We start from the raw sequence: 22,000 nt of genomic DNA on the forward strand, positions 1-22,000 counted from the left end.
CCACCTCAGGACTTGACCAAGCAGGAGGCTTCCTAAATGTGAGGATTCCCACCCTGACAGCAAACTGTGATTAGAATGGCATGGCCTAGGTTGGATGAGTCATCAGATTAATTGGAATGTCTCTGTAGAGGACAACCTGCCTCCCTGAGAGCAACTGCAGAATTGGTGCTGAAGGCAGAAATCACAGACTTCCTCATACCCATTGTCTGAGACCGACTCCTGGTCCAGGAGTCAACTGGCTGAGGTGAGGTGAGGTGCGGGGAAAGAGGTTGAGGAAACTGCTTTTGCTATTTGCCAGACAGCCTATGGCTTAAAAGTCTTTGTTGTGAACAGTGCAGGCCAAAATATGAAAGGAAAGAAGCATCCAAATGCAAAGAAAATAATGGATTTGATGAAGGGAGGTTTTGAGACCAGAATCCCAAACCCAAGTTTCAGACCTCACCAGCTCACTTCCCCTGCCCTTCTCCAAAGGAAATTCCAATAAACAGCTGATCTCCAGAAGAGTCAGTAAGGAGCATAAAAGAACCCACAGATAACTTACATATAGATCCTGCAAAGAAAGAAGACATATGACTAATAAAGAGAGGCAAAAGCATAAGAGACATCTTGATTATGTTTGAAATATCCAAGATTATTCACTCTGGTGTGTCTGGTGATGCCAAATTAAAGTATTATTTCTGTTGTGAAAAAAATAGACTTGGTCGTGGACTTGAGTTAGCCAAGTAAATATTTTCTTGGCAGTGTACAACATCAGTGCAAAATGCCTATTTATGCATAGACTATAATTATAGCATTCAATTAACATTCTTAAGTGATTCTTATTTCTGGCCTCCTGGTGGTTGGGACTTGGGAGATAGAAGTTCTGCCTGGCATCTTTGCCTGGAAACCACCGACTGATACTTGAGTTTGGAGATTTGAAGTGGACATACTTGCATGGAGGATAGAGGGGGACGTATGAGCTGGGCCACGTTCACATCTCAACTTGTTGCAACTTGGTGTCCAATCTTTGGAGTGAAATGGATCTTACTAAGGTGAGAAAAAAGGCCCAGTTTCCAATCCAATAGACACTTTTAAATATTAGTTTACTTGACTTACTTCCAGGGTACGCAGCACATCCATCATCCTTTTCCCAAGGATTAGAAAGGCAGCAGAGAATACATTATGCCTCCCCTGTACACAGGAGGCCAGTGGTTTATTGAGTGCCTATTATGAGCAATCTGCAATTATTTCTCAAGTTTACAGTCACCCTGAGTAGAAAATGGCATTGTTCCCACTTTACAGATGAGAACACTGATTTGGAGACATCAAGTCATCGGTTCAAACTCACGCAGGCAGTAGTTGGAGGAGCGGAGATTCAAACCCAATGGTGAGAGAATAAGTATTCGCTTCTAAAGGATCATGGTAATGAGCATTCCCCAGTCAGAAATGTTTCTTAAAAGAAACCTACCTAACTTAAAAACTTTGGTGGGATATAAGATGGAATACAAATATATGCATTTTGCACCCCTCTCATGCAAAATGTCATTAAAAGTCCAAAGGAATGTAGTGTGACGGGAAATGTGCAGGAAAATGGGGAAGGATCTTTCCATTTGCCAAAGACCACAGGTCCTTTCTGCAGGATTCAGCGGAGCCATACATGTCTGGACCCAGCAGGGTGGTGCTGGGGGCTGATCAGGAACACTGGGTCACATTTCAATACCATCTTCTGGCTCAGTGCTGGGCTGGAGATGGGAGTGGACCATGGAGCTTCCAGAAGTTTATTAGAGCAAGAAGGCTACCCAGATGCATTCTCCAGCCTCACTTGACCTTTGTGGTGACCGGGCAAGGCGAAGATTCTATTTTTCACCAGCTTCTAATGCAGGCTGTACCTGACCCCGGCAAGTGGCAGAGTCAGGGCTTGAATCTTCTCTGGGATTCAGCACATTTACACTTGCGAGGCTGTTTGTCCAGTGGGCGCTGGGGACACTGAGATGAATTCAGTAAGTCCTTATCTTCCACGAGTCACAATCTTTTGTGGGATGCAGAGTACACTGAGCTATGACAAATGACAGGGAAACTCCTAAGGGCAGAGAAGGGAGAAACTGTGATTGGAAAGGGGCTTCCTTGCAAAAGATGACACTGAGGTAGACTTCAGGGTTGATGAAGTAATTTTTAATCTAAGGTGAAGGCATCTCTGAATGAATGGAAGTATATGAGGAGGAAATGACCGCATGGAACAGTGATAGCAAATCTTGGGAAAATGGAAGAGATTGGCCAAAACACCCACACTCCCGCGCACCTCTAGGGGGCCCACTTCCAGGCCTATGAGGAAAGTTTGCAGAGAGGTGCCTAAGCAGGAGAGTGGGCAGGGCTTTGGAAGGTTCTGTAATAGTCCTGTGTGCTCTGGCAGGGATCCCCATGGGGGTAGTTCAGAGAAGAGGTAGGGATTGCTGCTCTTTATGGCGGAAGGAGACTTCCTACCAGAGCGGGGAATAACATGACTTTGTACTTGTATCTAAGGTAGAGCATTTGATTATGGCACATCTCTGGGTCTCAACAAATAGGACTGAGAAGCAAAATAGTCACACTAGTATTGATACTCACTGAGCATCAGTGTCCCCATCTGTAACCGGGGACATGTAATAATTCCTCCTTCATTCTTCTCTGTGTAACTGAGCCTGCCACATGCAGTATAAGCTCTGGAAGCTTAAATGCAATCATTATTTTTCAGAGTTATTCCTGTTCCAAATCCAACACTTCTCCTAGTCAACAATGGCCTCTTATGGAAAGCAAACAAGCAGAGAAGGAAGCACATTTAAATTTCATTTGTAGAACATCTTAAAATTTGCCAGTTTCCTTCTTTCTATGTCTTTGGCCATGCTTTTTTCATGCCATCTCAGTCCATGGCTCTGCACACGTTGTTCCTTCAGTCTGAAGCATCCTTCCTTGTTATTTCCCCAACTGACTTACTCTTCAACACTCAGCTCAGCCATCGCTTCTGCCCCTGCCTCTACTCTACGTGTCCCTCCTATGACACACCTCTCTCATGGTGTACCTTCAATCCAGATTACAACCACCTGGACGTTTGTCTTCCTTGATAGACAGTGTGGTCCTGAGGACAGGGGCTGTTTTAGTTCTCCTTACCTAACACCTAGCTATGTAGTAAGCCTGACTAAATGTTTGTTGAAAGATTGTCTTGAAGCAGCATCCATAAAATATTGGAGGAAAATGCATTTTTTAACCACTTGGCATTGAGTTATTGTGTGTGTGTGTGTGTGTGTGTGTGTGTGTGTGTGTGTGTGTGAAAGAGAGAGAGAGAGAGAGGGGGGAAGAGAGAGGGAGAGGGAGAGAGAGAAGTTGTAAAATTAGATAAACTCTCATGATTCATTAATTTAAACAATTTTTCCTCGAGGACTCCTCTATCTGGCATTGTTCCAGGCTCTAGGATACAAAGGTGAGTAAGAGAGTCAGTTTCTGCACCCACACTGAGTATGATGTCAGAGCTCCACATCAGGTATTCCGGAGGTGGAGCCAAGGATGTCTCAGCACGGTGGGGTGCTGGGATTGTAAGCTGCTACCTGACACCTGTAGCTGTCCTCTGGTGCTCTATTAAAAACAGTTGGTCTAGTAATGAGATAAGGAAGCATGGAGCTGTTGGATTCAGGCCCCCACAGTAGGGGTAGAAATAGATGTGGAAAGAGCAGCAGCGGTCCAGGGGGACAAGAGAACGGGTTCTTGTGTGAAGTTTGCCATCAAAGGTTGCATGACTTTGGGCAACTTGCTCCCTCTCCTTTGAGAGAGAGCTTTCAAACTTTTGTAAGTTTCCATTTACACAAAAAAAGAGTGGGATGAGATAATCTCTAAGGTTTCTTCCAGGAAGCTTGGATCTATGACAGCTTGAAGCAGGCTCTGAAATCCATCAGCAGGAGCACTTTGATTGGGAAGATACCCCACAGCCCACAAATTGGGTCTTCCCTCTTCCCAGCTGTGTGATTGGCGTCTCACCAATATGGTCACAGCATCTGGTTTAGAGAACCAGCGCACTGACTCGCAACTCTCAGAGCCTACTGTCCATCGGTTAAAGTCATCTTAATGTCTAAATGCAAGTCCATGAACTAGATTAACCAAGTGACCTCAGAAAGGAGGGAGTGGGATTCTGAGTGTAGAGAGGTGAGTCTGTTTATTTTCTAATTCTAATTAGAGAAAGGAAAAGAGTGTCAGGAGTCTTTAGTGATTCACATCTTAATAGCCTGGTTATAATTTATTAATCCCTTTCATCAAATTTTCAGCATCTCTTTCCCCAGGAGTCTAAGACTGACTCAAATGTATTTATTGTTTCTAGGTGGGGTGTCATTAAATATTTGGCATCTCCTAAAGCTGGTTGGGAAACTGGATTATATATTATGTGAAGGCACAATTTCTGAAGGGAAAGGCATGAACTGATGAGACATTTTTAGGCAGAATGAGTGATATATGCGTATACACATATGTTTATTTTTTAAAATATTAATGACTTCATATTTATCTCCAATACTTACAATGCAGGTCTGGCATTTCACTTTTTTCCTGTACTTTCCTTTCACCAGCAAATTCAGTGGTTTTCCTTAAAGTGGAATATCAATTGAATAGTAAATATGTCATGCTTTTAAAAATTTGATATATGTAAATGTTGTAAAATGATTACCACAATAAAATTAGTTAACACATTCATTATCTTGGGCAGTTACCATTCACGCGTGCACGCGCATGTGTGTGTGTGTCGAAAACATTTAATACCCACCAAATTTAATACTCAATAAATTCCAAATATGCATTACAGTGTTGTTACCTCAGGTCACCATACTGGACACTAGGTCCTCAGAACTTATTTATCTTATAACTGAAAGTTTGTACCTATTGACAAGCATCTCCTCATTTCCCCCACTCCCAGCCCCTGGTAATTACCATTTACTTTCTGATTCTATGAGTTCAACTTTTTTTAGATTCCACATATCAGTGAGGTCATAGAGTATTGATCTTTCTCTGTCTGACTTATTTCATTTAGCATAATGCCCTCAAATTTCATCCCTGTTGTCACAAATGGTAGGATTTCCTTTTTTTATGATTGGATAATATCCCATGATATGTCTGTATATACATACATATACGTAGATACCATATATATACACCACATATATACACACACACATATATATATGCACACGCATACATACATCCATATATACACCATATATATATCTGTATCTACATGTAGAGATGTATATGTATGTTTGTACATCTATAGACCTATATGACTCTGTATATACATTATCTATCTCTATCTAGGGGTGTGTGTGTATGTGTGTGTGTGTATGTGCCTGTGTCTATCTCACATCTTCTTTATCCATTCATCTGCTGATAGACACTTAGGTTGTTTTCACATCTTGGCTATTATAAATGATGCTATAATGTACATGAGAGTGTAGATAATCTCTTCGAGATAGTGGTTTTGTTTCTTTTATATATATTCCCTGAGGTAGGATCACTGGATCATGATAGTTCTATTTTTAATTTCTATAAGCACCTCCATACTGCCTCTCATAGTTCACATAACCATCAATAATGTACAACAGTTCTCTGTTTTCCACATTCTTTCTAATACTTATTATCTCCTGTTTCTTTGATAATAGCCATTCCAACAGATCTGAGGTGATATGTCATTGAGGTTTTGGTTCTCATTTCTCTGATGATTAGTGATATTGAGCATCTTTCATTGAGCATCTTTCATATCTATTGGCTATTTGGATGTATTCTTCGAGAAACATCCCTTCAGGTGATTATTTTGTTTTTTTTTTGTTTGTTTTTTTGTTTTTTTTTTTGCTGTTGAGTTGTATGAATTCCTTATATATTTTGGATATATAATATATATATATATATATATTCTTATCAGATATAAGGTTTACAAATCTTTTCTTGCATTTCATGGGGTTGCTCTTTTATTCTGTTGATTTTTCCATTGCTGTGCAGAAGCTTTTTAGTTTCATGTAGTCTCACTTGTTTACTCTTGCTTTTGTTGCTTATGCTTTGGGGATCATATCTCAAAATATCATTGCCAATACCATGGCCAATTTTCCCATTTGCTTTTTCTCTAAGAGTCATGGTTTCTCACATTTAAGTCTTTAATCCATTGTGAGTTAATTTTTGTGAGTGGTATAAGAAAGGAGTCCAATTTCATTCTTTTGTATGAATATCCAGTTTTCCCAATAGTATTTATGGGAGAGAGTGTTCTTCCCCCATTGTGCATTTTTGGTGCCCTTGTCAAATATTAATTGGCCTTATACGCATGGGTTTATTTCTTGTCTCTTAATTCTGTTCTATTGGTGTGTGTCTGCTTTTATGCTAGTACCATACATATTTTGATTACATAGCTTAGTAATATAATTAAAATCAGAAAGTGAGATGTCTCCAGTTTTATTCTTTTTTTTTTCCTAAATATTTTATTTTATTCACAAGAGACACAGAGAGAGAGGCAGAGACACAGGCAGAGGGAGGAGAAGCAGGCTCCATGCAGGGAGCCCGACTTGGGACTCCATCCTGGGACTCCAGGATCACGCCCTGAGACAAAGGCAGACGCTTAACCACTGAACTACCCAGGTGTCCCCAGTTTTATTCTTCTTTCTCAGGATTATTTTGGCTACTTTGGGTCTTCTGCAGTTTTATATGAATTTTAGGATTTTTTTTCTGTTTCTATGAAAAATGCCATTGAAATATCGATAGGCATTGCTTTGAATTTATAGATCACTTTGGGTAGTATGGACATTTTAACAATATTCATACTCCCAATCCACAAGCATGAGATATCTTTCCATTTGTCTTCACTTTTTTTTCATAATTGTCTTATAGTTTTCGGTGTATAGATCTCTTAGTTTCTCAGTTGAGTTCATTTGCAAGTATTTTACTGTTTTTTGACACTATTGTAAATGAGATTGTTTTATTTCTTTTTCAGATAGTTCATTGTTAGTGTATAGAAATGAAACTGATTTTTGTATACTGCTTTTGAGTTTTGCAACTTTACTGAATTTTTTTATTAATTTGAACAATTTTTTGATGAAGTCTTTAGGGTTTCCCATGTATAAAATCATGTCATTTGCAACCAGATGATTTTACTTCTTCCTTTCTGATTTGGATTTCTTTTATTTACTTTTGTTAATTCTTCCAGCTATGTTCAATAGATGTGGTGAGAGTGGGCACCCTTGTCTTGTTTCTGATCTTAGAAGAAAAGCTTTCAGTTTTTACAACTGGAGTATGATGTTAGCTGTGGGCTCTTCATATATGTTTTGGTTAAGCCATGGATATGGCCTTGGTTATGTTGAGGTACATTACTTCTAGACCTAATTTGTTGAAAGTTTTAAATCACAAAGTGATGATGAACTTTGTCAAATCCTTTTTTTTTTTTTTTTTTGGGCATCTATTGAGATGATCATAAAAATTTTATTCATTATTCTGTTAGTGTGGTGTATGTATCACATTTATTGTTTTGTGTATGTTCGACTATCTTTGCATCCCAATAATTAATTCTATTTAACCATGATTCTTTTAATGTGCTGTTGAATTCAGTTTGCTAGAATTTTTCATCATATTCACCCCAGGATATTGGCCTGCAATTTTCTTTTCTTGTAGAGTTCTTATCTAGTGTTGATGTCAGAATGAGGCTGGCCTCAAAAGAATTTGAAAGTGTTCTCTCCTCTTCAAGCTTGGAAGAGCTTGAGAAGGATTGGCATTAATTCTTCTTTAAATGTTTAGTAGAATCACCAGTGAAGCTGTGTGGCTCTGGGATTTCTTTCTTTCTTTCTTTTTTTTTAGATAGAAGGTTTTGCTTACAAATAAGTAAGCTAAATAGCTAAAGAGCTAAATAAATAAATAAATAAATAAATAAATAAATAAATAAATAAATAAAATCTCCTTACTTGTTACTGACCTGTTAAGATTTTGTATCTTCATGATTCAATCTTGCTATTGTATATTTCCAGGAATTTAAACATTTCTTCTAGACTACCCAATCTGTTGATGTATAATGGCTCATACTAGTCTCTTACCATCTTTTGTATTTCTGTGATATTTGTTGTACCATCTCTTCTGTCATTTATTTTATTTATTTGAGTCATCTTTCTTTTTCTTGGTTAGTATAGTTAAAGGTTTGCTAATTTTGTTTGTCTTTTCAAAAAACAAACTCTTAGTTTCATTGCTCTTTTCTATTCTCTATTTCACTTATTTCTGCTCTAATCTGTTTCTTACTTCTATCAACTTTGGGTTTAATCTGTTCTTTTTTTTTCCAGTTCCTTTGGTGTGTAAAGTTTTTTTTTTTTATTTGAGATCTTTATTTTTTCTTAATGCAGTTATTTACAGCTATATATCTTCAGTTCTGTTAATATTTGCTTTATATATTTAAGTGCTCTTTATAATTCTTTTATCTTCCTGATGGATTCACCACTTTGTGCCAATATAATGATTTTTTTTCTCTCTTGTGATCATTTCTGACTTTAAGTATATTTTGTTTGATATAATTATAGCCACCTCCTGCTCTCTTTTGGTTACCATTTACTTGGAATATCTTTTCTGTTCCTTCACTTCCAGCCTATTAATAGAGTGAGTCTCTTATAGGTACATATTATCAGGTCTTGTTTTTTATTCATTCAGCTATTCTGTGTCTTCTGATTGGAAAACAAGTTCAGTTATGTTAAAATAGTTATTGGTTTTTATATACTTACTACTGCCATTTTCTTCACTGTTTTCTGACTGTTTTGTAGTTTATTTGTTTCTTCCTCTCTTGCTGTTTTCTGTTGTGATTTGATATTTTTTTCTTGTGGTTTGCTTTGGATTTCTTTCTCTTAATCTTTAATTTTTCCACTACAAACTTTTCCTTTGTGGTTACCATGAGACTTACATAAAATATCTTATAGTTGTAACTTCCTATTTTAAGTTAATAACAACTTAACTTTGATTGCATACAAAAGCTATACTTTTATTTCTCTTGGCCTTCAGTTACTTCTTTTACTTCTGTCTCCCTCACAATTTAGATTATTGGTGTTATAATTTACACCTTATTTACATTGCGTACCAATAGCAATTATTAAGTTATAGTTATTTTTAGTATGTTTACATTGTGATTTGTAAGTTTGAAATTGGTTTACATATCTCCATTACAATATTAGATAATTCTGACTTTATTTATATATTTACATTTACTGGTAAAAAATATTTTAAAATGCATTCATATATTGTTAATTGGTGTCCTTTTCTTTCACCTTGAAGAATTCTCTTTAGCTCATTTTATAAGACTCAGCTTTTGTTTGTCATATTTTTATTCATTTTGTTCTTTTCATTCACAATGCATCAAACTATGTGGCAACATTATGAAGGGTCTATTATTATCGCAGAGCAGGAAAGGTACTGAGAAGTCATTTTAAAGATCTGTAAATTGAAGCCTGGAGTGGTGAAGTGACTCAAAACCATAATTCTAAAGATGAAAAGGGACCTAACAGATCTATCCTCTTTTGAGGCTGTAAACTCTTCTACAACATTTCCACTAAAAGTTGTCAGTTCTTGGCTAGTTCCTCTCCAGAGACAGAGAGCTGACAATCTTCAGAGGTAGCTTTGCTATCAAGGAAAGCTTGACCATTAGAAAGTTCCTCTTTATTCAGCTAAAATATTCCTCCCTCTACCTTCTCCTCTGTGGTCTTCAGTTTGCCTTGAAAACATCCCTTGCCCTTAGTAAGCAATGGCCGAGCAATGGAAGAATCTTTTTTTTTTATTTTTATTTATTTTTATTTTTTTATTTTTTTGCAATGGAAGAATCTTAAGGCAGGGACAGCCAAGCCTGACACTAACTCCAGCAACCCCAGGTGCATCTATCTCAGATGGGAGAGTTCTCTGGATACAGTGAAACATTATTCATATGGCTTGTCCTGATTAGGAAAAGGAATCCTTCCACATGGTCTAGCTCGGCTTCTTAGAATTCTATAACAGATTTTAATTCTAAAGCCTTAGCTGACAATGTCTTGTTTTGGTGCTTTTGAGCATAAATGTCTCCTTTGGACTCCTTATGGGGAAGAAAGTGATTGGGAGTTTAGGCAGAATTTAGGATATACCTCGTTCTCCCGGCCATATCCCATTTTCTTATCATCTTTCAAATGTATGATTTCTTATAAAGTGAACATTGACATTGTATGCCCTTTGGCTCACATAAATTATCCTTTTAATTCATACATCCTTAGGCTTAGGCATCCTTAGGCTTACACTGCACATTCTCAGACTCCTTTCCTGGCTGCCTATATTTCTTTGGCCCCATCTCATGGTGTCATTGATGTCTTTGGGCCTTCCGCTTTTGAGTTCCTCCTCTTCCTGTAAAACTAGAAACATCTACTTTTAACATCTTTAAGCCAACATTTATTTACTTAGTTCAGAGCCTGGCCAGCACCCCCAGATTTCTTGTCTATAAAAGTTTTCTGTAGAGAATAGGGCCTTCAGCATCTTTATTGGCATATCTTGAAAGCACACAGAATTATAACATGGCCTTTTTCCTTCTCTACCAATAGGCAGCTTATAAACCTAACTGACCCAAATCTACAAATCCCATATTTACATTTGTTCTTAATAATGTAAACCACTTCCTTCTCAAAAGCTCTCTCATCCACACTGTCTCATGGTAATGGCAAGGTGACTACTTTCACAGAAGGAGCTAGGACACATCCCCCCTGCTCAGCTTCTAGCTATCCTGAAGACAGCTTGCCAGGGGGCCTCAAGGTTTCCCAAATGGTTGGATACACCACATTTGGAGTCTGTGAGCATCTCACATCCAGCCCACTGATGAGCAAGTATTTTGTGGGGAAGCTCACCCTGGACCTCTAGAATGTTTTTAAAGAAAGAAATAATGAAAACCTCTCAACGTACAAGTCCTAGGAAGCAAAGTGACTGACATAAAACTTTCCATTATATTTGAAAGCATTCATTTGAACAATAAGGCATAGGATGGAATTTGTGTTGAATTTCTTACTAATGGATCTTTGGAGGAGAAATGCACTGTCTGCTGTTGTCCAGATATTTTCTCGAGAGAATTACCCATCACCACACTACATATCACTTTGGTCAAAAATAAAATCAGATGAGGAAAAATTTGGTCTTCAAGTGACAATCATTATTATAATAATAATAGTAATAGCTAACTATGTAAAAGTTAGCTGAGTAGTAGGCACTTTGTATATATTATCTTTAGTCCTTACATCTCCAGGAAAATATGAATTATCAGTAGTAGTGATAAGATGGCAAAGTGTTTTGCTGAGATCCAAATCCATGAGTCTTTTATCAGTCTCCTGCCTTCTCTGACACCAGCCTTACCAGCTCCATGGGCAATGTACAAATGGACAAAGGTAGGCAGAGGAAAACCGTTTATAACTATAGAGAAAGCTGTGGCACCAAGTCTTCTCACCTTGGGGAGAAAGGCTAGACTGGGTCTGATTCATAAGGGCCTACTCTGTGCTCCTGGATGGACTAAGACCTACATGAGAAACAATCCTAGTTCTTTCTGAGAGCTATCATTCCCATGAGCAGAACCAAGGAAGGACACACCCAAGAGAAAAAGCATAAAGGGAAAGAGTGTTTTCCTATGATTTAGTGCAATAGCTTTCAATCTTCCACCCTATCCACCTTTACAAGATTAATGGTAGAAGGGGGCAGCCTCATAAGCTAGGGGAACTCTTCTTAGCCAACTAGAATTACAGACATAATCATTTCCAAAATGAAAAATGAATCCATTAGGGTATACTGTGAAGAAAGAAGAATTTTATTTTATTTTATTTATTTATTTAGAAAGAAGAATTTTAAAAATTCTTTTTTTCCTCCTACTAAAACCTCATCTTGTTAGTATAGAAATGGCAAAGTACTGAGATGAGTGCAGATACCCTCAGCTCCTGAACCATGGCCAACATCCTAAATCAATGATGGCCCTCATTCTTGCCAAACCTAGAATTTTTCTCAACATCATGTCCTAAGCAGCTATATTAGATGACTAAGATTGGCAAGTGCTTAAAATCCTTTTACCATCATTATCTTAGCACCCCAGTAGAGCACTGCCTATCACCCATGTCAGAAAATTTCTGTTTATGGGTATGGTATGTGAGAGGTGCTTTAGCTTTCCTCCCCAGAAGTTGTAATCTGCAGCCAAAATACCCACTATTCTGATCTGTATTTTTTACTCAGAGATGTGGCTTTGGGCCACAAAAATCAAGAGTATCAGAAAAGTCTTGCTTGATTCTTCAAGAGACCTCTTCTCCAATCCTTGCCTCTTCTCTTATGTTTAGTTTTAGAGTTAATGAATGAGCAGCTCAGCCTATTTTCTTCATGTTTACCTGCTACTTAGATCCCCTAATCTCACCTGTTCTACCCTTCATTTAGAAATATGCTTAGCCACTTTGATAACCAAGTTCACCAGACAGATTTATACAGTGTGCACCAGAGAATGAAGTAACTCCCACAAAAATAAAAAGAACATACAAACATCCTGGAAAAATGCTAAAGCAGATGGCAAGTGAGGGCAACAGGCATAAACTAGGACTTTATTCAGTGAATCTGAGTGTAAAGCCACCTTAGTCAATAGCATCTGTAAGAAGTGCACAATAATAGTCCCATACCCAGAGAATATAGAAATCACAAGCATATCTCAGGATCAGTATGACTCCACATTTATACCTCAGCCTAATATCTAGACTTGATACAGACCAAGTAACTCTCTGGTCCCATTTTCTTACTTCCCAAATGAAAAATACCCTGGGATATTTTTTTTAAAATACATATGGCATGTGATACACCTCCTCCACAAGTAAAACAGGGCTGCTCCAGAAATGGAGATAAGATGAAGTGAATTCTGGCCATTTAGATGCTCTTCAATCTCTAGAGGTAGGCTCTAGGGAAGAGTTTTTAAATTCCATTTAATTCCAGGTCTTTTATGTCCTAGAAACTGACATATATGGATGGCATTTGGCTTTGGGATCTGTATTTTCCAGATGCTGCAAGTGAGTCTTAGTGTAGCAATTTGTTTTGTTGACCCTTTGGAACTTTGGAGAAGTGGAACACATTAGAGAGCTGGCATTGAATGGACCAGCTGGGGGACATGTTGAAGTTGCTGAAGTAGAAGATGCCATCTGTAGCTACTGAAGAAGAGATCTAGTTTCTGTCCCAGCTCCTTTGGCTCCCATGGCTCCTGCTGCTGGGATCAAGCAGAACAGGAAGAAAGAAGGTACACACACACTCTTATATTTACTGCTGCATTATTTACAATAGCCAAACTATGGAAGCAGCCCAAGGGTCCACCAATAGATGAATGGATAAAGAAGATGTGGCATATACACACACAAGAATAATACTCATTCATAAAAAAAAAAGAGTGACATCCTGCCATTTGCAATAAGTGGATGGAACTGGAGAGTACAATGCTAAGTGAGATAGTCAGAGGAAGACAAATACCATATGATTTCACTCATATGTGGAATTTAAGAAACAAAACATATTAGCAAAAGAAAAAAGAGAGAGAGAGAGAGAGACAAACAAGAAAAAGACTTTTAACTATAGAGAACAAACTGATGGTTACCAGAGGGGAGGTGGGTGGGGGGATGGCCGTAATAAGTGATGAGGACCAAGAGTACACTTATCATGATGAGCACTGAGTAACGTACAGAATTGTTGAATTGCTCTATTGTACACCTGCACCTAATAGCACAGTGTATGCTAACTATACTGGATTTAACATAAAAAACTTAATTTTAAAAAAGCATATTAAAAAAAGAAGGTGCAAAGGGAGCTTCTGACATAATTTGAGAATTTGAGAAATTTGTTTCTCCTTGGCAAAGGGGGCACTGATTAAAATAGGAGGGTTTACACTACAATAACTTGACAGTGTGGTGGCAAATGTGGGTGTTTCCGTTGCAGTCACAGCTTGTTGCTCTTGGATGTCCATTATGTAGTCTTCCTTCAGCTTGTTAGCCTTGTGGTGAATATGAGAGAACACAACATGTAGAGAGAATGTGGGGCAGCATGAAAAAGGCATTTGTAAAGCCCTTGGGAACATGAGCTCCCATCTCAGTGGTCTCATGAAGGGCTGAGTAGGACATGGGAGTAGTGAAAAGGATTAGAGATACAGCACTGCCAAAATACTACTAGGGCTTTTCTGATAATTCATGATTTTCTCTCTAGCTGGGGACATCTCTGCCTCTGGTGGGTCTGGTCCTGAGCGCACTGGACTAACTGGTGATTAACAAAAAGAATGGCCTCTAGAGGGCGCGGTAGGTTTCACCTGTGGTGGAAATCAAGTCAAGGGCACGCTTGGATTAGAGTTCTCCAGATGAGAGGCAGGTTGAAAAATTCTGGTATCTGAGTAGCAGGTTCTGCTTAGACCCTCTTCCCTTTGCATCTTCTGTGTTGAGGATCCTACTTTGAGCCTTCTCATCTCCTAAATAAAGAGTGGCTAAGCAGCCAGCCACTGTTTGCACTTGAAAGGCCAGTGGGAACTGAAGTGTGGCATATGTAGTTTAAAAAAAAAAAAAAAAGCGTGGGTAGGTGGCTTGTTCAGGCTGCCCTAACTTCAGAGAGTGGCTAACTTCCTGTCCCAGAATTAGGGCAGAGGAAAGTGTACCTTAGAGCGCAGTTAGCCTGCTTCTGACCAAGGATTTAAGCCAAATGGAATTCCAGGCTCACATATCATCTATCCCAAACTGCCAAGACATTTATTAGGGTTTGGGGCCATGATTAGTAATGAAAAGCGTGGGCATCTGCCTGCCTTCGTTCACCCTTCAAGGACCTCACAGGTCCAAGAAAGCAGCTATGCAAGATGCAGAGGTCCGATGGCCTCTGGGCGGCTCAGTTAGTTGAGTGTCCAGCTCTTGATTTTGGCTCAGGTCATGATCTCATGGGACATGGAATTGAACCCTACATCAGGCTCCATGCTCAGTGGGGTGTCTGCTTAAGGATTCTCTCTCTCCCTCTCCCTCTGCCCCTCTGAGCTGTCTTCTCTAAATAAATAAGTAAATAAATAAATCTTTAAAAAAGAAATCTTAAAACAAAACAAGCAAACAAACTCACAAAAGATCCAGAGGTACGATCCTGGTTTCTTACAGACACAATCGGCCATTATCATCTTTAGTGTACAGATGAGGCCATATGGCTTAGGGGTAGCAGGACGAAGCATGACCCTTCCCTCAGACCCTCCTTCCCACTGCATCCCTGGTGTGGGAGTCAGGACACACACATTTCAGCCCTATCTCTGCCTCCTTGAAAGGGACTCCAGGAAAGGTGCTCTCTGAGTCTCAGTTCTCTCATCTGACAAATGTATGGCTCACACTAGGCCTTCTTCAAATCTGACATTTAATGATTTGCCACATTATTACAGCTCTTACTGTTTTGATTGAGGGACTTGGCATTTTCATCTTCTTAAAAAAAAAAAAAAAGGCATCAAATCAGGAATTCAAGCCTGCAGCCAATGAACTTTCCGCCCCCGTTATGAGAAACAATCCTCAGAATCCCAAGGAAACCGAGGTCCAGGATTTCCCCTGGGGGAGGACTCTGCATGCGCACAACTTATTTTGCCTTGTAAAAAACAAAAACTCTTGTGACGTCCTTCTCCCCAGTAAAGTCAATGACTTTCAACTTCCCTTCCCTTTCCTACTCTTCTCCGAGTCCTAGGCAAATTAAAGCAGGAGCATTTAATCTTCTCCCCAGATGTTTTGATCACAGAAGGGCCACATATGTGCACAACATTCCTGGATATTTTTAGATATTTACAGGCTCCAAAGTTCGAGCTGCTTTCTTGCTCTGCGCTTTGTGGCCGCTGCGGGTCGCTCTGCCAGAGCAGCCGAGGCAGGGCTGCCGGAATAGGGCCTGGCACAGGGAGGTTCTGGAAGCCTCTCTGCTCAGCCAGGCTCCCAGAAGTTGCTCTGAGCGATCATTGCAGGCTGTAAGGCTGCAGGCCCTGAGTCCTCTCTGGTCACCAAGAGCAAACAGATTACTGCCATTTAAGAATTATGCGTTACACGGACTCCCTCCTGGAGTGTTCTGGCTGCAAGTCCCCCCCCAGACATACCAAAACCAAATAAAGAGGTAGCAAGGTGGACAGAAGGTCAGGAGATGTGCTTCTGGTTGGCTATATGACCAGTCACTTTTCTTTACTGGGCCTTAGTTTCTCTATCTGGACAATGGGATGCATTATATGTGCTGCACAGAGGTCTGCAAACTGTGGTCTACAGATTGGCTGCCTGTTTTTGTGATATAGTCATGTTGGGACAAAGTCAGTGCCATCCTGTCATGTATTACCTGTGGTCAAGCTGACTGGTTGCAACAGAAACCACATGGCCCACACATCTAAAATATCGACTCTCTGGCCCTTTAAGAAATAGCTTGCTGACTCCTGATGAAGTTCATCACTCTGGGTTGTGCCAAAAGCCCTACTGCCAGCAGCTGGGACTCTCCTTTCTCTTGAGGGTGGGGCTGATAGAAGTTAATGCCCCCAGGATCCGGAGCAGCCCTTAGCCAATGACAGATGGAAGTTGGTGGTGGTGGTGGTGGGGGGGCTGTAAACCATCCCTCCTTCCTTACCTCAAAGGTGGGAAAATCCTCTGATGGGTTTCATATTGTCTTCTAGATGTTCCCAGTAGGATGGCCCCCCAGATACCTACAAGAGTAGCCTCCTCCTCACTAGACCCTGGGTCAGCTTCCTTCCTTTCCCAGTCCTCTCTCTCCTATCCTACTGGTGCTGCCGGGGTTCCATTCCCCCAGAGCCCCTAGTACTCAAATCATGGACTCAGGCTCTGCTTCTGAGGGTATGCAGCCTAAGTCAGGACATAGGTCTTGTGCACCTTCTTCTTTTTCTCCCTTAGCTGGCATCCCACCAGGTATATGCTGCCTGTTGACTTCTGGCCTTAGATGAAATGCCACAGAGCAGGATGTGGGCTGAATTTTCTCAATGGCCACCACAGTGCTGGATGACTCACCCTGGAAGTGTAGTTTGTTCTCCATGGGGTAGACCTTGACCATAGGAGGAAAACTGACAGACACATGTCCCCTACTGTCCTTTGCCTTGGGCTTCCGTCAAGTGTGTCTTCTCTTTGCAAAACTTCTAGGGAAATTCTGTGTGCTGAGAAAGCATGCTTGCCAAGAGACCTACTGTGTTTCTTTGGTGTCTTGTTGAGTGGTTGCGTGGCAGAGAACCCGTGCATCTTCCCTCGTGTCACTTCCTAGTTTTTTCCTAATACTAACCACCCTGTGTTTGCACTTCCCAAGTAAAGTCTCAGTACTAAAATCCTTGCCTCAGGCTCTGCTTTCCAGAGGCCTTGAGCCAAGGCATGGTATTGATTTAAATAACTCTAAGGACTCTTTCAGTTCTAAAGCACTAGACTTGCACTAAATTCCATTCTTTACATACCTAGGGATTTAAAAAATGCATATCTACCTTTCTGTCCATGAAACACCATTTAATTCCCCTAAAGACTAGTTTCTGAGGTATGCCAGGGGTCTTGATAATTACAATTCAAATCAGACCAACAGAAGGTGTTATAATAATAATTGTTTATAATAGTTTTCAAGTTCTATATGCTAGTTTTAAAGTATTTGATCTTCATTTAAACCTTATTGGGTTCTATTATTACCCTCATTTTGCACAAAAGGAAACCGAGGTCGGAGAGAGTAAGCCACTTCATCCTAAGTTGCTCAGTAAGTGGCCAAGCCAGGATGGGAACCATGACTAGATTCCAAGGGATATGGTCAAAATCAGATGCTTTACTCTATCTACTAGAAACAAATACAATACTCTTTCAAAACTTCGTCTTCGAATAGACACTCCACCAATGAAAATATATGGATGGCAGATAAGCACATGGACAGATGCTCAACGTCCTTAGTCATTAGGAAACATAAAACCACAATAAGCTATCATTACACCGCACTAGGATGGCTTAGTTAAAAAGACAGGCCATACTGAGTGTCAGTGAGGATGTGAAGGAACTGGATTCCTATACGCTGCTGGTGGGAAGGTAGAGTGGCACAACTAATTTGGAAAACAATTTGGCAGCTTCTCAAAAAAAATGAAACATAAACTGACCATGTGACGGAGGCAATCCACATCTAGGTATTTACCCAGAAACAATGAAGACATATGCTCACACAGAGACTTGTCCATGAATGCTCATGGCTACTTTATTTGTAATAGCCCCAAACTGAAAACAACCCAAATGTCCATTGGCAGGTGAATGGATAAACAAATTGCGGTCCCCTATCCATAAAATGGAATGCCACTCAGTAATAAAAAGGAATGAACTTTTGATATATGCAACAACCGGGACAAATCTCAAAATAACTATGAAAGAAGCCACATAAAAACGAGTTCATGTACATACTGTATGATCCCATTAAGATAAATTCTAGAAAATGTAGTAATAGCAGGAAGTAGTAACTCTGTGGTTGCCTCTGTGTGTGTGTGTGTGTGTGTGTGTGTGTGCAAGGAAACTTTTAGGGGCAGTGGGTATGTACACTGTCTCAAGTATGATGGTTTCATGGGAGTGTACATATGTCAAATCTCATCAAATCCTGTGTTTTAAATATATGCAGTTTATTATAGGTCAATTATATCACAAAGCTGCAAAGAACAAAAATCCTGTGGATAACTGAACACTGAAGATATGGCTTTGGAGAAATGCTCTTTTTTTTTTTTTTTTTTAATTTTTATCCATTTACTTATGATAGTCACAGAGAGAGAGAGAGGCAGAGACACAGGCAGAGGGAGAAGCAGGCTCCATGCACCGGGAGCCTGATGTGGGATTCGATCCCGGGTCTCCAGGATCGCGCCCTGGGCCAAAGGCAGGCACCAAACTGCTGCGCCACCCAGGGATCCCGAGAAATGCTCTTTTAAATTGGCTTTTGGGATTGTCCATGGAACTCAAACCCATGGTGAAGGAATGAGCTGATTGATCTTGTCTTGGCTGACTCAAAATGGTGCGGCCCAAAGAGAGAGGGTGGGGATGCAGTACTTTACCTCTGTGAGCCTCAACATCCTCATAGATAAAATGGGAATATCTTCAATTGCCCTGCATTCCCCATGAAACTAATTTGAGGAAAAGTAAGTGAGTTTGCTTTCAGGTGTGAATGACCAAACTTCTTCATCCATACACCATGCCCCTGCCAAGCACTTGGTGGCAATCCCAGTCCTGGGTGTCACTGGCCTACCCTGGCGGGGGGGGGGGGGGGGGGGGGGGGGCGTGCGGCAGTGTGCTGGGACCTTACAGCCCCCGCCTCTGGAATCAGCACAGATCATCTCCCTTTTAGTCTCTCAGGCTGACTGCTCCTCTGTGACTGTTCCCAGACCCTGTGCAGCTTGTCCCTTAGGACTCATTTCATGTCCTTGCTTCCCAGCTGCTTTGATGGCCCAGTTGGCCTCACATCTCCCTCTGCACATTCTCCAGTTCCTCATGTATTTTCTGCTGTTGAGGGCCAATAGGCTGGACCTGCTCACCCACCTAAGAGTGGCTCTCATTGTTCAAGGCGTCCCCAGAGCCTGGGCAGACAGATCTGACACTAAGAGAACCACAGTCTGGTGGGAGAAACAGACACAGGTCTACTGTGCCAGCACCTATCCTGTGTGATGCTCTACGGTAGAGGTGCCCTGTGTCGTCCCAGGGACAGTGGGGTGGGGAGGTGCAGGGTAGCAATGGGCCTGGAGGGGGACTCAGATGAGGAAATGGTTCAAGTGGACCCAGAAGATTGGGTGAGGACTTTTGAGATGGAAGTCAAAAGACAGCATTTCAGACACAGGATGTGGGATCCCCTTCCACAAGGACAAAGGTCTTGGGGTATGGGAACCCTGAATAGTTCGGTGTTACTAAGACCCAGCAGAAGGTGAGGCTACAGGGTAAATGAGGGCCAGATCCTGGAAGGAAGACTAGCCATGTGTGCCCAGAGGTTTGGGTCCAAACCCGTGGGAACTGAGCAGCTGCTGAAGGACTCTGAGCCTGAGGGTGACAGTCACAATGTACACTAGGAGGGCAGAAGTGTTCGTTTGTGAGTCCCTGCTCAAATCCTCCCCAGGATAGTTAGTTTCTCTCTATAATGGAGTTTCTATTGGCATTTGGGGTTGGATAAGCCTTTGTCATGGGCGGCTGCTCAGTGCCTCGTAGGATGTCTAGGAACAGCTTCTCTGACCTCTACCCACTGGATGCCAGTAGTGCTCCTCCAGTTGTGACAACCGAAAATGCCTCCAGACATTGGCCCTGGGGTGACAAATTGCTCTCTATTGAGAACCACTGCTCTGAAGTTTTTTTCTCATTTGTTTGTCTGTATTTGAGTATGTTTACGGATGGCCCTCCCGTGTTTGCCCTCTTCCCTCCTCCCAACACCTGGCTTCCAGCCTTTCCATAAGGTACACACCTGGATGGTGCTCTTGGCTCCTCGCACAGCCTTGTTTTACACCTTGTCTCCAATGGCCAAGCTCCCTGTTCGTGGGGGCTCTGGTTGGGGCTGGCTGCAGGATCCGGCTGCAAATAGCTCCATCCACGTCTGCAGCCAGCCAGTGGGGCACCTACTTCTCAGTGGGGCACCCCACGTGGTGTGGAGGAGACTACTGGATGGGGTCCCACCTTCAGGTCAGCTAGGACCAGAACCGTCCAAGCCTGTTGGCCCTGAAACCTCGGTCCCTCCGTCCTGCTATCTGCCAAGCTTACAGCCTGGAGGGACAAGGGAAGCCGGCCAGGGAGAGGGCACTGGGCTGGGGACAGAGGGCAGGTGGTGGCAGCTGGAGGCCATGTGACCGCTGGAGGCTATGTGTGTCACAGGGCAGAGCTGGGCCACTGGCTCGTTCCTGTGCTCAATCTGAGAAGGCCTCACATGACTTCTCTGTGGGAGCAGGCAGGCGTGTGGGGGCGGGAGAGGAGGTGGGAGGGAGGGGGAAGTGATTTTAGGATCCACGCTGGAAATACAAAATACATTTGTGAATCACAAGCAGATATTCATCATATGACCCCATTGGCTTTGCCAATGCAGACATCAGGCTAAAGGTACCAAAAAATGCATCCTACCCCCTGCTCTGTGCAGGCCACGGTGGCCTGGGGGGTAAGGGGGGGCACTAGCATTAGAATAGAAGATGAAGGAGCCAGCCAGGGGACTCGCACTGTCAGCAAAAGCAGGCACAAATCAGCCCCCCAATTCTGAGTCTTTCCATGCACTCATTCATATGTTAATCTCACAACAGCACCCCCTTCCCAGTGAGAAAACCAAGAGCAGAAGATTCCTCTACATTCCCTTTTCTCCCTTCCTCAGAACTTCCAGGGTTTGCTCTGGTTTTGGTTTCGGTTTTGGTTTTGTACCCCCACCATCAGCTTCCCTACCTCTCACCACGATGGCAGGTCCTTCTTGTTGACAGGACGAGGTGAGGCCCCCTAAAATCACCGCACCTCCGTGGAACAGGCCTCTGTGCTGCTGGGGTTACAGGATCCCCGGCAGCGGGGTCAGAAACGCAGGAGACTGGATTCAGGCAAGTTCTGGAGACAGGGCGAGAATGCCCTGGAGGCTCCCCCACCCCCACCCCAGGAATGAGGGGAAAGCCCCAGGGCTCCTCCAGCAGCCCCACCTCCAGGCCCTCGGTATGCCAGGAGCTTTATTTAGTTGCGCTGAAACCCCAGGGCCTGGATCAGGACTCCTAAGCCTGTGTCCTTACCGTCAGAGAGGACAAAATCTTGTGAGCAGGCTCTGTCCCTCCGGGCAAAGAGCCACCTCTCTCGTGCTTGCTGAATGTTTCACCTCTGCGCTTATCACTTTCAAGATCATATTTAATAGATTTAATCTGATTACATAAGCAAGACATGTTCAGTGCAGGATATCTGGGAAACCCAGAAACGTGTAAAGAAGGAGATTAAGAATTCACCACCAGCTCACCAATCGGAGACCGCCTCTTCGAAAATGTTGGTATATAGCTTTCTCATCTATTCTTGAGTCCTGGGTATGCCCGTAACTATAA

The 22,000-nt window shown here is 41.8% G+C and overlaps 1 long non-coding RNA gene across 2 annotated transcripts; it reads right to left on the reverse strand.

The window, feature by feature from the left end:
• Nucleotides 1-1,155: 1,155 nt before the first annotated feature.
• Nucleotides 1,156-21,769, reverse strand: LOC102153673. Of its 2 annotated transcripts, XR_005367048.1 has the most exons (4): nt 21,372-21,769; nt 20,416-20,953; nt 4,518-4,582; nt 1,156-2,059 (listed from the first exon to the last, which is right to left on the reverse strand). It is a non-coding gene; the product is annotated as an uncharacterized LOC102153673 (long non-coding RNA). The 2 variants fall into 2 exon arrangements; XR_005367047.1 differs by lacking the exon at nt 20,416-20,953.
• Between the last annotated feature and the right edge of the window lie 231 nt (nt 21,770-22,000).

Source organism: Canis lupus, chromosome 11 (assembly GCF_011100685.1).
Source record: "Canis lupus familiaris isolate Mischka breed German Shepherd chromosome 11, alternate assembly UU_Cfam_GSD_1.0, whole genome shotgun sequence".
Lineage (NCBI taxonomy): Eukaryota > Metazoa > Chordata > Mammalia > Carnivora > Canidae > Canis > Canis lupus.